General features: G+C 46.0%; 1 protein-coding gene across 5 annotated transcripts in view; it reads right to left on the bottom strand.

Moving 5' to 3' along the window:
- EYS (eyes shut homolog) overlaps positions 1–14016 on the bottom strand; it is a 567790-nt gene that overhangs the window by 202354 nt on the left and 351420 nt on the right. The gene's annotated exons all lie outside the window — the stretch shown is intronic.

Raw genomic sequence — 14016 nt, 5'->3', positions numbered from 1 at the left:
CTCAAAACGAGGGAGTGTCTAGTGCATCAATGGCTTTGTCAGCAGCCAGGAATCTCCAACTGGCCTGGAGGGAGATCAGCAACAGAAGCAATGGGTGGGCAGGGGAAGGGAAGCTGTGGTGGCAAGGGTGACCAGCCAAACTACTGGCTGGGAGGGTGGGCTGGTGGGCAGTGTATGGGAGTACAATCCTCTTCACCTTCCCATCCATCCCTTCATCCACACAGCTCAGCATAGCACGTGGTAAGTCTAGTCCTACAGGCACAGCCTTAGATTTTCCAATTATGTAAGTATGTGTGTGATCTGAAGTTACTGCTTTACTTTCTGTGTATCATAGAAACACAGAAAGTGTTGTTCTTTGAGCTGCACTATCCTCTTTCATCCAAAGGCATCCTTCTCCCATGAAAGACTGCAACTTTTCCATCCTGTTGTCCCACATGCCACCTCCATGTCCTCCTCTGAATTCCTACTCAAAGTTCACCTTTTCCATGAACCCTCTGGCACAGAGCTCCAGTTCCCTTGCCAAATTGTAAGCCCCTTAACCCAGAGAATTGGTCTCTGTAAAGCGTCCTGTACATGGACGCTGCTGATTGAATGAATGGATTAATAAAGTGCATTCTAGTCCAACATCTGTTTGATCTTTTATGGGCTAATAGGAAGGAAAGACAGTGCTTGCTGCGGATATTGTTAAAAAAAGAGAGAGAATAATGTAGCTATGAAATATAAAATTGTTGAAACAAAACAGAATTGTGATTCCTTTCTTCCTCCTCTCTAAAACACAAAATGATTGTTTCTTGATGCCTCACCCTGTCTTTTCAGTGTTTTCAAAAACACAGCCATCAGAGCTTGGAGAAGCTAGAGGGAGTGGGCAGGTGCACTTGAAAAATAGTAGTTTTGGGAAGAGAGGGTCGGAGAAACAAGTTGGCCGTGGCAGGAGGGAAGGGCAGAAAGAGAGAGATGCGAGTTGGCTAACGCCACCTTGAATCAGGAGATATAAGGCACCAATCCTCCCAAGAAGCTCTTCCCCAGCTTCTGGCATTTTAATGTTTGAATGACTTAAAGTTGCACTGATAACCCTCAACATATCGGTATTGCCATTTTATGCTGCTTGAACCCAGTGCACAAACAGTACATGGTCAGCCTGGGAAGAGGAATGGAAAGAGAGAAGGGGGCTGTGACACACAAAAAGACAGAGAAATAAATGGCTGGGAGAAAGAGGCAGGGAAAGGGAGAAGAAATTTGCGAGACAAATGCACAGTATATATGCAGCAACCCATAAGAAACAGAGGGAGGGAAACGGCGATGTGGGGGTGAAAGGGTGAATATTCAGTGGAGACAGATCCTACTGATTATGTGCTTCACGGTGTTAGGAGGGTTGGGATCGACAACCAGACATTGGCTGCAGGCGTCCAATTGATATAAGACACAGCCATTGGCAATGATAACTTCCCACCATAACAGCTGTTATATATGCATTTGCCGATGAGCTAATAATATTCTGGAATAGCTTCCTGGTGTTTTATGTTTGCAGGACAAGTTGTTAGCAATTCAGCATGCTGGTGAGCAGCTTTCACCTTGTGCTTGTTAAGAGTGCACCATTTGATTGTGCTTGATTGAATCTTCCAGGGACTGGCTAAATTAAAATATCAACCTTAAGATATTATTGTTTAACATTTGCCGCTAACACAATTCCCTGATAGTACATATACTGTATAAATATTCCATCAAGGTTTCTAAATGCTTTTTTCTACAATCAGCACATAGGGTGTTTTAAAGGTCAAGTGAGAAGACAGGTTTTCCTTCTCTCTCTCTCTCTCTCTCTCTCTCTCTCTCTCTCTCTCTCTCTCTCTCCCCCCTCCTGCCATTTTTGCACAATTGTAAATGTAGAATGCATGCACAATCATTCAAGTGCCCCTGGTGGTTAAGCTGCTGGTAATTATGTCCCAGCTCAACCCAGTAGCAATTGTGTCATTTTATCCTTTGTGCTTCCACAAGTATAATCATTAAAAACTGGCTGGCTAATTGCAACCTGGATGATGAGCTCGGTCTGTGTAGAACTGCATTTGGTGCCCAAAGCCATTCAAATTTGGATGGATGGAAAGGTCAGACAATCAGTTGATGAACCACAGGGATAAAGGGTGACTTAACACAACAATAACGTTTGTACATTTGCAAGTGTCCCCAAACTGTTGCATGTGGTGTCTTTCTATTGTTGAGTGACATTTGTCAGCAATGACTGAAAACATCTTTTGGATAGCCTGGCAAAATAGCTTAAAAGGTAATGAAACAAACAGATCTCGTTTACTGCCAAGCTTGTTAAATGTTACTCATGCTGGGAATAGAGTATCATTTGGACTCCATAAAAAGGAAACCAATGATCCACCAAACTGGTCCTGTGTTCAACTATTTCTCACTTTTCTTGGTCATTCGCATTCTCAACTATGCCTATGGGCAAATAGAGCAAGTATTTATTGCCACCAAAGTTAGCTTAATGTTCTTGAAGTACTATCCAGTACACAGTGTTGTCCCAAACCAAATAAAGTTATTTGCACTTAAAGTGACATTGAAATAAATAATAATAATAATAATAATAATAATAATAATAATAATAATAATAATTTTCTATTATTATGTTTAAGGTAGCAGTACCCCATTCATTTCAATGGGATGTAAATGCAAAAAAGGATCCATACTTAGGCTGGATCTAGACACATCAAAATGTGTTTCAGGAAAACACGTTGTAAACCTCAAAGTGGGAAATTACGTTGGCAAAAGACGGAACTCCACAGCGCCATCTGGTGTCACAGCGGTGTAACATATATTAAATGCTTTTTCTTTACTAATGTAACTGAGTCCTTGCTGTTAACATACAGGATAGTGACAATAGTCTTTTGTCCATTAAAAAGAACTTTGAGAAAACTAAGAAGTGACATTACTGTGCATTCTGATCCAAGGTAGTGTAATTTGCTACGAATGATAAATTGAAACCTAACTGAAGATGAACATTTGAGGATAAATCTGTAACTGAAATTCTTGAATGAAATGAAAATTTCAGAATTTTGCATATTAATCATTATTAGTAGTGGCAGAACTTTAATTATAATAGAAATGAATTATTGATCCTTGATACAAAGTTTGAAACTATGACAGAAATATTCCAGAAGTGAGTTAATTCTCAATGATAAATCCTGAACCAGAGAAAATATATATGCTAGCCTAAAGATTTGTTCTGATGATGATATTGAATCTTCAGGCCTAAACTCCTCTTTTGATGCTCCCAATTTGTAAAAGATCTATTACGTGATTTGTGTCAAAATATAGCATAATAGCCTCATTAAGCTTTTATCTTCGAAAGGCGATAAAACAATGGATAGTATCAACTAATTGGCATTATTAGGTTGTTATTAACTCCATTATGATCAATTAAATGTAATTACCTACATCTTGTTCAATTAAGTTTGTAGAAATAGCAATTGCTTGTTCTTCCTCAACTCAAATGAACTTTCCCAATAATTACTTATGGGATATTATAATGATAATAAAAGCACTCCACACACAGGGGTTTCTTCTAATGAATCCCTACAACTCTTTATAAAGACTATTTTTGGAACCATATAGTATAAGAAAACAAGAGGGTGGGAGTTGCTGGACAGAAATTGTGGAACTGAATAATACTGAGATGCATTATTTTTAAGGCCTGGGTCCCAGGAAGGTGTCCCAGGGGCCAAAGTATTGATCTGACCAGTCCTCAAATTTGTCTGGTGTCAAGTGTGTTTGAGGTTGTAGCCAGTGGTGTTCCTAGTGCCAACCCAGCAGTTCGAAAGCACACCAGCACAAGCAGATAAATAGGTACTACTGTGGCGGGAAGGTAAACAGTGTTTCCATGCACTCTGACACTCGTCATGGTGTCTGATTGGGCTAGAAGCAGTTTAGTCATGCTGGCCACATGGCCCCAAAAGCTGTTTGCTGACAAATGCTGGCTCCCCCGGCCTGAAGCTAAATGAGCACTGCACACCATAGTTAAGGGCGTGCTCTGGTCCATGGGGTCATGAAGAGTCGGGCACGACTAAACGACTAAATAACAACAAACAACAACAAGACTTAACCCTCCAGGGGCACTGGCGGAGGAAGAGGAGTGGGGGGGAAGCGCACTGCCCCAGGCAGCATGATCCTGGTGGGGTGCCATTGTGGCTGCCCCTGCAGACGGCATGCCACTCACCTAGGATGCAGGCCACGCCCCTGGGATGCATGCCAGCCCCGCCCTTGCCTGCTCTCCACCCCCCGGTGCCAGAGCATGACGCTCCGCAACTGTCCAGAGGTCCTTTATCTTTACCTACTGAGAATAGACCCATTTAAATTAATAGACAGGGTTAACTTAGGTTCATTAATTTCAATCAGTCTACTCTGAATCAGGCTTAGTAGGATAAAAAGGATAAAACTGTATTCTGCTCCCCTCACAAGCCTTTACATAATCTATCATGTAGGATGAGCACTGTCAAAGGCGATAACCGCTGAACTTCAGGTCAGTCAGGGAGATCCTCACCTACTGAATTGGGTGTGCAATTTGTCACTGTTTTCAAGGATCAAGGCTATCATCATATCTTATTCTGCATTGCCTGAAATCCCTATACAGTGGTACCTTGGTTCTTGAACATAATCCGTCCCGGAAGTCCATTCAACTTCTGATTGGCACAGATGCCCTGGAAACAATAGCCGACAGCTGCACTGGACATCCAGCTTCTGAAAAACGTTCGAAAACCTGAACACTTACTTCTGGGTTTTTGGCATTCGGGAGCTGATTTGTTCGTCAACTAAGTCATTTGAGAACCAAGGTTCCACTCTATATTGGAGATTTTAAAATGCATGTATACTGAATACATACACAAAGATATATACTAAGAAAAGGCTTAAGGTAAATACATATATCATAGCCTGAATTTACAGATACTCAGTGATCAGCGGGGTCCCTTTCACGACCCGGCAAGGATGAACTCTGAAAGTACCACACTCCTGACCCCACTAATATGATTCCTGTCTCAAAATACTTAGAGGAGTGCCATAGGAAGACATCCCAAGGAAGTAAACTCTTTGACAGTGCTGGAAGCAAGTGTGAATGGGGCTCATATATTCTGTTAATCTGAGAACTGAAGGAACTGTGTCAGCACAGCATGCCAACCTGGACTGGGATGTATGTGTCATGTAATTGGTGGTGGAGACCAAAAGTTCATCGAAGACTGGGGGAAGTTTGTAGATTATCTGAAAAATGTGTGTGACATGAAAACAACGCTAGTGGGATTTCAGGAGGCACTGTAAAAACAAAGAAGTATTGTTAATAAGAAATAGAAGGAGAAGGGAAGTTTAATGGCAATATGAATGAAGGGAATGCGTATTAAAGATATAAATATGGATGATTGTCAGAGATGCTGAAGGAAGTTCAAAAAGAGATGATTTGTTAAAATTTGGATAAAAATGTACAATTGTATGGAAAACTAATAAAAAATTATTGGCAAAAAAAAAAGTAATTGGCGGTGGAAAAATGTTCCCAGGAGCATCAAGATTTGCGAGCTATACATCAGGTAACATTATTTTGATAATCACCGTGACAGGGTGAGGGGATTTACATTGTTTCCCAAATCAATCTTGTCAGGGAACTGCCATCTAAAGCGTCGGGGGCGCAAAGGCTCACTGAGGTTGAGAGAGGAGTAGCAGCGGAAGAGGGAACCAGTAGAGGGCTAGCAAGAACTCCAAGGGAAAGTGAGTCGGAGGGATGGCTCAGAGACGCTTCCAGCGAAAACAGTGGGGAGGTCTCAGGACCTCCTATAGGGACACCCACACCTCGCCGGAAACTGTCACGCCGAGAGGCCAGACGACGTGTTTCCGTTAAAGAGCTTTTATGTTGGAAACGATTCCGAAAGCAGCCACTTTCGGATTCTACTAGTGATTGACGCAGCCATGCTGGAGGGGCTCCGTCACAGGCAGAGGTTTGAAAACCTGATCAAACTCTGAGGGACTTGCATTTTACGCACAAGCAGCTCATCGTCCCATCATAGCAATCCGAAAGTCACCGAAAGCCAGCTTGTGCAGGGAGAAGCATCATGAGCAACCCAGCCGGAACCGGAGGAGCAGGAGCAGCTGGAGGGGGTCCAAGCCTGGAAGAAAGGTACAGGGCGTTGGAGATCCAGTTGGCGCTGCAAACGGCGAGGCTTGAGGAGAGGAGGGCTCAGGATGCAGAAAAGGGAAAGGAGAAAACCACCCCGCTCGCCAGAAAGGTGCCAGGATTGGTGCAGAAATTCGGGGGGGATCCCAGGAACTATCATGCCTTTAGAACAGAGATGCAATACGCTCTAAACTTGCAGTTTGATGACTTCCCCGACGAGGAATCGCGAGTGGCTTTTGTGATTGGCCATCTCGAATCCGGGGCGAAGGATTGGGTTAGACCCCTGATGGCAGCGAATAATGAGATCCTAAAGGACACGAGGAAGTTTTTTCGTGCCATGGACCTGATGTTTTCCAGCGATATTGAGCAGGGGGTGGTGCGAAGGCAGTTAATGGCTTGCCAGCAAGGAAGCAGATCTGTCCGTGAGTACTGGACTGAGTTTACTATGCTGATTCATAAATTGGGGTGGGACCTATCGGCGGAGCCCATCCAAATGCTTTTCGAAGAGGGGCTTTCTTCAACCGTCAAAGATGAGCTTTCCCGGGGGCCCAGGGCGGAGTCTATGGATCAGTTAACCAAATCTGCGCTGTGCATAGGAGCGCGCCAGGAGGCGAGGGCTTTGGAAAAGCGGGAAGGGAAAGGAGACCGTTGGAGGGAGTTCCGCATTCCAGACATTCCAGAGCCACCTTTCCCGCCGGCAGAGCCGATGGAAGTTGGAACAGCGCGGGCGCGCGCAGTTTCAAATCCCAGTGAAGGGCGGAAGAAGGAGGGAAGGAGCGCCAAGAGATGTTATCTCTGCCAACAGCCAGGGCACTTTGCCAGAGTCTGCCCACAAAGAAAGGAATGGCAAGGGATGGCAGGAGCTGTTGGGGGAAAGGAAGAGGAAGGCAAGGAGCAAGTAAAAGCCAACGCCTGGCTGCCACCGTCGGGGCACAGCAGCCAGGCCAAAGAGCAGTGAAAGTGCCCATGCCGGAACCTCCCAGACCCGCTTTAGTGATAGAGGTGTTACTAGAACTGCCAAACGGACACCCACTAAAGATCAAGGCGCTTTTGGATTCAGGCAGCTCCTGTAATTTCATGAGTAAGGAGTTTGCAGCTGAGCACCAGATACAGACCATCCCTTTAAGTAACCCCTTGCAGGTGACTACGATTGACGGCAGAGAGCTGTTGGGGGGAGAAGTTAGCCAACAGACTGTCCCGATGATAATGAGGGTGGCAAGGCACACCGAACAGATAGCGTTTAATGTGGCCATCCTGGGAGGAGCGCCCATCATTTTGGGGATGAGCTGGCTGGCGCTACACGATCCGCTAGTGGGCTGGCATCAGAGGGTGGTCTCCTTTGGGTCAGCGCATTGCCTAGAACACTGCAAGGAGGGGAAGGTTTCGGGAGGAGACAGAGTCACCCTAGCCGGGATGGAAGTAATGGAAAAAGGGAAGGTGCCCCCGCAATACGCAGATCTGAGCAACGTATTCAGCGAAAGGGAAGCAGACAAACTGCCACCGCATAGACCCTTTGACTGTCAAATCAACCTACTCCCTGGGGCCCAACTCCCAGTAGGCAAGCTGTACGCCATGTCAGACAGGGAGATGCAGGAGCTGAGGGAGTTCATTGACAAAAACCTGAAGCGAGGTTTCATCAGAGAGTCCCGAGCGGTGGGGGGCAGCCCAGTGTTTTTTGTGGACAAAAAGAACACAGACAAACCGAGACTGGTGTGTGACTTTAGGGCCCTCAATGCAGTGTCGGAGCCCCTGGCTTTCCCTATGCCCCGAATTGATGACATTTTGACCAGAGTAAGGAAGGGAAAGATTTTTACAAAGCTGGACCTGCGGGGGGCGTACAATCTGATACGCATAAGGAAGGGAGATGAATGGAAGACCACCATGTTTACCCCTTTGGGAGCCTTTGAATACCTCGTTATGCCCTTCGGTCTACAAGGGGGCTCCGCGTGTTTTCAAGCTTTTATAAACCACGTTCTGGGACCTTTGCTCTACAAGAATTGTGTGGCCTTTTTAGACGACGTGTTGGTGTATTCGGAAGATGAGGAACAGCATGTGAGGGACGTTCGAGAAGTGTTGGGCAGGCTGCAAGCCAACCAGCTGTGGGTGAAACTGGAGAAGTGCCAGTTTCATACCAAGGAGGTGGAATTCCTGGGGTACCGCTTGTCAGACAAGGGATTGGCCATGGATCCAGGCAAGGTCCAAGCGGTACTGGAATGGAAGACACCGAAGACCAAGAAGGACGTGCAAAGATTCTTGGGGTTTGGGAACTTTTATCGGAAGTTCATCAAGAACTTTGCCCACTTGACGGCGCCCATCACCGACTGCCTCAGCAGCAAGAAGAAATTTGTTTGGACGGTAGAGGCGGATCGAGCCTTTGAAGAACTGAAAAGGGCTTTCGCCTCGGAAGAACAACTTCTGCATGTGGATTTACGAAAACCCATGAGAGTGGAAACCGATGCATCCGACCGGGCGGTAGGGGCGGTCCTTCTTCAACCGGGGAGGAGTGCATCGGAGTGGAGACCGTGTGCCTTCTTCTCGCGGAAGCTGAATAAATCCGAGAGGAATTACACGGTGTATGACAGGGAACTACTTGCCATTCACGAAGCATTCCGGAGGTGGAGACATTTATTAATTGGGGCACAACACAAGGTGCAAGTGTGCACCGACCACAAGAATTTAGAGTATTGGAGAACAGCTCGAGTGCTCAACCAACGACAAGTGAGATGGGCACAGGAATTCTCCAAATTCAACTTTGAAATTTGTTATGTGCCAGGCCCAGAAAACGTCAGGGCGGACGCGCTCTCACGCAAACCAGAGTATTGGGAAGGGGAGGGGGTGATCGAAGAGAGACATGTCATCCCTGAGGACCGCTGGGTGTGTGGGGCGGCGCTGGTGGGGCAACGAGAACTGGTAGAGGAAACGGAAAATGATGAATATGCCCAGGATAAGCTCAGAGGTCTCAGGGGGGAGGGCGAGAGCCCCGGAGGTTTTGAGGAAAGAAATGGGGCATTGTATTACAAAGGGGCACTGTATATACCCGAAGGTGAATTGAGGGGGAGAGTACTCAAGCAGTTGCATGATAGCCCCACGGCGGGACATTTTGGACAACACAAGACCATGTGGTTGGTTACCAGGGAATTTTGGTGGCCTAAGGTGAGGGAAGATGTAAGGGAGTATGTAAGAGGGTGTGACCAATGTCAGCGAGCCAAAGGGGAAAGAAGGGCGCCGGCAGGGTTATTAGAACCATTACCCACACCAGAACGGCCTTGGGAAGCGATATCAATAGATTTTATGACGGATCTGCCAAAGTCCAAGGGGAAAACAGCCATCATGGTAGTAGTAGACCTGTTAACTAAGATGTGCCACTTTGTAGCATGCTCACATGCAGTCACAGCGGAAGAAACAGCGAAGTTGTTTGTAGAACACATCTTTAGGTTGCACGGGGCTCCCTTGAGGGTGATCTCAGATCGCGGCAAACAATTTACTTCCAGGTTCTGGAGGAAGCTCATGAGCTTGCTGCACGTGGAAGTCAATTTTTCAACTGCCCGGCACCCTGAAACCAACGGGCAGGCGGAAAGAGCAAATGGCATTCTTCAACAATATCTGAGGTGTTATGTCAATGACAGAGAGAACGATTGGGTCGAAAAGTTGGCGTTGGCAGAATTTGCCTACAATAATGCGGAGAATGTGTCCACAGGGATGAGTCCCTTTTTGGCTAATTACGGGTGTCACCCCAGGGCATTTCCAGGGGAAGGAGGGGAGAGATGGAGCGTCCCAGCGGCTGAACATTTTGTAGAAGAGATGGAAGCGATCCATCATCAGCTCCAGCTCAACTTAGAAAGGGCTAAGGCACAATATAAGAAGCAGGCAGACAAGAACAGAAGGGAAGGTGAAACCATAAGGGTGGGGGATCAAGTGTGGTTGTCAACCCAAGGGTTGCCGTTCAAAGGGGGTTGTAAGAAATTGAGGCCCAGAAGATTGGGACCCTTTGAGGTCATTCAGCAGGTCAACCCGGTAGCTTTCAAACTCCGATTACCCAACCACATGAAATTGCACCCAGTGTTCCACAGGTCGTTACTGTCACCATACAGGGGGGGACGTGAAGGGGAGTACGTCAGGGGACCAGCCTTGGAAGAGAGGGAACGCCGCAACCATGTAGCGGAAATCCTCGATTCCAGGTGGAAGGGAAATCAGGTGGAGTATTTGGTGGCGTGGGAAGGGGAACCGGAGTCAGAAAACACCTGGGTGAATGCAGAGGAAGTCAATGACGAGGTTTTAACAGAAACGTTCCACCAAAGGTTCCCGAGGAAACCTCAGCCGATAGCAAGGTTTAGGAGGGAGTATTTCGGCACCACCGATGAGGAAGAGGAAATGGAAGGGTTCGCGGAGTCGGAGTTGGAAGAGGGAGTGGACTCCGATGACGAAGATTACCGAGAGAGTAGGAACAGCAACAAGTGGAGGGAAGTGTTCGCGACGTCGGAAGACGAAGGAGGTTCTTTCAGGGGTTTTACCTCCTCACCGCCAGTAGGGGAGGAGACGGGAGGGGGTGAAGGGGGCCCTGGAGGGGAGGTGGATGTCAGGGAACTGCCATCTAAAGCGTCGGGGGCGCAAAGGCTCACTGAGGTTGAGAGAGGAGTAGCAGCGGAAGAGGGAACCAGTAGAGGGCGAGCAAGTACTCCAAGGGAAAGTGAGTCGGAGGGATGGCTCAGAGACGCTTCCAGCGAAAACAGTGGGGAGGTCTCAGGACCTCCTATAGGGACACCCACACCTCGCCGGAAACTGTCACGCCGAGAGGCCAGACGACGTGTTTCCGTTAAAGAGCTTTTATGTTGGAAACGATTCCGAAAGCAGCCACTTTCGGATTCTACTAGTGATTGACGCAGCCATGCTGGAGGGGCTCCGTCACAGGCAGAGGTTTGAAAACCTGATCAAACTCTGAGGGACTTGCATTTTACGCACAAGCAGCTCATCGTCCCATCATAAATCTGTATGGTTATTTGTCTCTGGTAACCCTGAATTCATTGTTGCTGGTTAAACCACAGAGCCTAGGGCTTGCCGATCAGAAGGTCGGCGGTTCAAATCCCTGCAACGGGGTGAGCTCCTGTTGCTTGGTCCCAGCTCCTGCCAACCTAGCAGTTCGAAAGCATGAAGTGCAAGTAGATAAATAGGTACTGCTTTGGCGGGAAGGTAAACAGCATTTCCATGTGCTGCTCTGGTTCGCCAGAAGCAGCTTAGTCATGCTGGCCACACGACCCGGAAACTGTACGCTGGCTCCCTCGGCCAATAAAGCGAGATGAGCGCTGCAACCCCAGAGTCGCCTGTGACTGGACCTAATGTCAGGGGTCCCTTTACCTTTACCTTTAACCCTGAATTCATTGTTGCTGGTGTGTTGTCAAGACTTCTAAAAAAAAAGGACTGGGAAATTTCAGGGAATCAGCATAATGTGAAATGACGGCTTTGCTTGAGGGTTTTGTGCCATTAAATCCAATTCCTTTATTGCGTACACTCACCACCAACCCCCAATAAAAAGATACTTGAAACTATTCTTGGAGGATGAAGTATTTATGACATTTACTAATGTGTGACATTACCCCCAGGAAGTGAGGTTATTAGCCCATCTGCTAATCCATTCATCTGTGAAAAAAAGACTAAGATCAAAATAACACTCCCAAAATTTACTCCACAGGTTAATCAAGTCAATTGAAAATATAGAAATAGATATATTGGGAATAAAGTGACTTGGTTATCATGATCTTCTGAAGGCCCTTCTACGGCAATTTCTTTTTGGTATTAGCTTGTTTAATGCCCAGATAATATTGCAGCTTAATTCTCATACATGATAATGCCACGTCAAATTGAATAATGTGCCATAATTTTCCTGTGTGCCATAAAAGCAATACCTTGTAGCAGAAGTTTTCTTCTTGTACTATAATCTGGAAGAACCAGCTGCTCTGAGCAGTCTTTCTTTCTTTCTTTTTTTAAAAGCCAGTTAACCGTCTTCCTTGATTGCTCCCATTTGATCTTGATGCACACCCAGAATATATTAGCTTTCATTTATTTACCTTCTACGTCAATCCATTTAAACCATTGCTTAATTAGAGAAAGACTCCAAATTAATTACACTTATCAGTCTAATTATGCATCAATCCACTGCATTACATGGATGTCATGAGACTAGTCTAGCATAGTGACTAAGTGAGTGAGCTGCAGTTCTGGAGTGCCCCTGTTCAAATCTCAGCTCTGTCACAACCTAACCAGCTGGCCTCAGGCAAACCTCTCTCTCTCTCTCTCTCTCTCTCTCCCTGTCCCATCTGCATTGTGTGAATGAAAAAATACGGTCCTCCCTTACTGTGCTGTTAAAAACATTACCCGGGCAACCCAGTGGAACATTCTGAACAATTCGAAGTGCTGTATATATATGTTTCCTGAGCATCAAGTACAGTCTACAAGTTTTGAAATGTTTTTCCATGTTCAGATGTATGAAACCAGTTGGACCATGGCTTTTTCACCTTCTCCATCCTAGGGGCATTAAAGACGAGCTGCAAAGTAGCCTGCCGGAACACTCCCGGTAAAAGGGGGCATTTCACCAGTAGCAGGAGTGGAGGGACGGGCAGGCAGAGTGCTGTCTCTTGCACGTCTGCCGCCTGAGGCACCTGCTTCTTCCCTACCTCATGGAAGGGCCACCTCCGCCCCCCCATGTTTCCATAGCCACACATTGTAAGCATGTGAAGGCTACCATTTTCAGTTGGCAAACCTATGTCATCCCATCCATTTCAGTTAGCTGGGAAACACATTTTTGATATTTGGGAGGACTGAATGTCTGACTGACCAGTGGCTGAGTCCATAGCCTGCCTAAGAATGACTTCACACTATTCAGAGAGAGTTAATTGGTTTCAATCCAGTTAACTTAGTTTTAACTTGTATGCGCATTTGCCAGAACATGAGCTTGCTGGATTTTGTGCTCAGATGAATGGTTAGAAACACACCCCCATAGTAGGTCCTTTTGGTCATTTTCACTATCATATGACAATGAATGAGCCCAATAATCAAAGGCCTGCATGTCTTTCAGAGAGGATTTTTCCTAACTAGGTATCCGTAATTGTATTGTCGGAGATAACAATTCACTTATATCCTTTTTATTCTTTAGAAACTGTGTAGCACTTATATTTCACCTGTCTTCACAAGTGATCCTGGGGTGGGTAGCAAGAATGCAGAAAAAAACAAACCACAATTAACACATAGCATTGACTCATCTGTCTGTTGTTGCTTTCTCAAATAGTCACTAAGCCTACTCAAAGGCCTGGAGGAAGAGAGCTGCCTTTACCTGGTGCCAGGTTGTATGAGGAGGAGCCATGGTTTGGGGGCACATAAGTAGAAAGTGAGATTTGCCCCTAAGCAGAGTGTTAAATGCCATTGCAACCACAAGGATGAGATGTGCATTAGTACACAAGCAGCAAATTTCTAAAGAAAAGCATAAGCTTTTTTCATTCTTTTGAACGGAACCCATTAGTATCAACATTAGCATTTTGAAACTAGTAGAGATGGCTTTAATCTAACGAGACAGAGAGTTCATGTCCTACCTTTAAAAGCTGTTAGCTCTATCTGCCCTGCATGCTTTCTCTCAAAATTAACATTTTATAATTCCAATAAGAAACTTCATGGTGTGTGATAGTGTCTACTAATGATAAGCAGTGGTGGAGAAAGGCACCTGGCCTTACGGTCTCAGTCTTAAGGCAGCAAAACTGCCATTTTTAAAAATGAACAATATGCTCCTTCCACATCTTATTGCTCAGTTAACTTGCTTATTGAATTTTTAAGTATTCTGCTCCATTGGAATTCACTGTACCATACTGTCCCAGGTT

This window comes from Podarcis melisellensis, assembly GCF_964234715.1.
Source record: "Podarcis melisellensis genome assembly, chromosome: 3".
NCBI classification, from domain to species: Eukaryota; Metazoa; Chordata; class Lepidosauria; order Squamata; family Lacertidae; genus Podarcis; species Podarcis melisellensis.
This window is presented reverse-complemented; position numbering and strand designations above follow the sequence as displayed.